Raw genomic sequence first — 2758 nt, 5'->3', positions numbered from 1 at the left:
GATTTTCTTGTTTGTAACCTACTTACCACATATTAGGAGGTACAACCCACATAACCAGTGCTTTGCTTGAACCCATCCAACCCTCCATGGCCACCTTCTATGACACTACCGTAATAACATGAGGCACAGAGTCTTAGGCTCAGGTCCCTCCTTAAGGCTCACCCAAAGAAAGCAAATACGCAGAGTTTACCCAGAGGTTTTATTTGTTTCTGAAGGCTTTTGCTTATGAATATAGAAGAAAAAATTATGCACACATTTTTTTTTTCTGGCAGTAAATGTTTTTCCCCCCGTGGTCAAATTTTTCCACAGAAGACATTCCCACAACTTAACTAGAAATATAGCATACTTATTTGGTATCAGTTAAAATTTCTAGCCATACCATTTTTCTGTGAGGTACTTTGACAATGCTCATGTTCTGTAAACACTTCTGGCTTGAGACAATTGCTGTTGGAACATCCTACATGTCTTTAAGGAACTCTGAAACAGATTAAGCTGCAATAGAAGTGATACATAAATAAGTATGAAAAAGTCACAAAGAAACCAACTATATTTCAGGGTAACTAAATGCATAAATAAATGCAGAAATCTAATTTTTAAAATTTTGGAATATTTAGGGGTTTTTGTTTATTCATTAGTGGGTTTTTATATAAAATGGGGCAAATCTGGGTTTAACTTGGGTGATATTCTCAGTCTCATTAAGCATTTTTCTTACAGTAAAGTGAGAACAATTGTAACACACTGTTTAGGAGGGTGATATCAGTCAAATGTCTAGAATCGTTTGCAGCACAGGCCATGCATAAAACAAACGCTCTTATCACTTTTGTTCCTATAGTTGTTTTAATTACTAACTCACTTAATAATGAAAGCAGAAAAAACCACTCTCTCCTCTGCAAACACAGTTTCATGCATGATTCTGTTCCTCCTCTTTGCAAACCATTACGAGTTCACCCCAACCTGCCCTAGGTTCTACAACTACAAAATGACAATATTGGCATTCAACATTTCAATTCATTCAACAGTTCACGTCAATGATTTTGCTATCAAATCTGACTGGTTGGAAAAATAATGTGGTTACCTCACCTATCTTAGTGTTGAAGGGACAGCATTAGCAGGTTAGACACCTGAGAACTGCTTACCAGGATGTCATACAATGTGGAAAGGCAAAGACTTTACAAAAAAAATATCATTATGCATGGAGTTGTAGAACCATTAGACAGTGAATGACATTACAGAGAGAATAACTTGTGAACAGTTTGGCCTTGGTTTCAGACACAGCAGCACTGGGCTCTAGAAAGAGTTTAAACAGATAAATAGGTAAGGAAGAAAACTGGAGTGGCTCCAAATACAGCCAAGACAGGTCTAAAAGGAAAGGACCCGAGCTGGGTTGCACAAGCCAGTAACTGTAGCAATCAGAATGAGGAGAAGGAGGGAGAAGAACAATATATTTGAGGACAACTTGAGTTATATAATAAGACCCTCTCCCATGTGTGGTAAGTTGAATAAAATGTCACTCACCTTAAAGTATGACCATCGCTGGTACACCTAATAAACATAATTCAATTTGAACTCCTATACAAACAGCACTCTCTGAGAGTTGTGATCTCTTTTATGACTATTATTGTTTATGTATATGCACACGCACACATACACACACACACACACACACATATGAGAGAGTGAGACTATGAATTTCTGTGTTTCAGAGGAGAAAATATTGTCTCATATCATATACACAAACATATATGTTCTACTGAGTTGCATTAGTGTAGGTTGTGTGTACATGTATTTAGAGCTAATGATTTAGGATTTATAACCTATCAGGGGGCTCATTCCTGAAGAAGGTTGATTCTCCCTCCATAAGCAGTGGCTGATTGCCCATAATTTTTTATCTAGGGGTGAGACCATCACTGTTGACATGTTGACTGGTGTGGTTATTCAGGTTATATTTAGACAACCATACTTTTGAGAGTTCATGAGTTTATCATCCATGCATATCTTGAAGACACTGTCCTGAAAGAGGCTTTTTATTCCTCCAGCTATTAAAATATTTCTGGTCCCACTTCCTCTATGTTTCCTGAGTTGTAGATGAATGGATTATAGACATACTGTTAGGGGCTTGGTACATCATAATCATAAATTTTCTGTGATTTTGTTAGATGTGAGTTTCTGTAATACCTTTTGGCTTGGTGTGTGTCGGGGAGGATCTTTTCTGATTAGAGCTTATAGCTACACTTATATGTGTGTATAGTGATAAGACGTTAGAAAAAAATGGCTGTAGTAGGTTCTTCTCTGGGATCTGTGAGTTCTCCAGCCACAAGCAGTTGACTGTGTTTATATCACCAGGTTCAAGTTTCTATCTACTGAGCAAACCTTAAGTTCATTCTTCATAATATATGCTATATACTCATACATGTGTAAACTCATACATCCCTCTAGAGAAGGAACTAAGGCCTAGAAATACCTCAATTATCTGATCAGAGTCCTGGAGTTGAAGATAGTGAAAATACAGTTTGCTGGTATCTACATTTGGCTCTGACTGTGCTGAGGTCAAGATCTAAGAGCAGGATTCATCACAGAAGTGACCTAATGCTAAGCATTCAAAAATGGAAGAAAACTTGTCACTATAGCTCAGGAGATTTGGGGATGACAGGGATGAGAAGCCCAAAACATCAAGTACCTTGAGACATGAAATTTCCTTTTTATATAAAAAGTAAGACTCTAGGCTAAGACCAGTGTTTAAGCATCACCTAGGGCATGC

This window comes from Psammomys obesus, unplaced genomic scaffold (genome assembly GCF_907164565.1).
Source record: "Psammomys obesus unplaced genomic scaffold, mPsaObe1.curated_primary_1811, whole genome shotgun sequence".
NCBI lineage: Eukaryota > Metazoa > Chordata > Mammalia > Rodentia > Muridae > Psammomys > Psammomys obesus.
Note: the sequence above shows the minus strand (reverse complement) of the source record.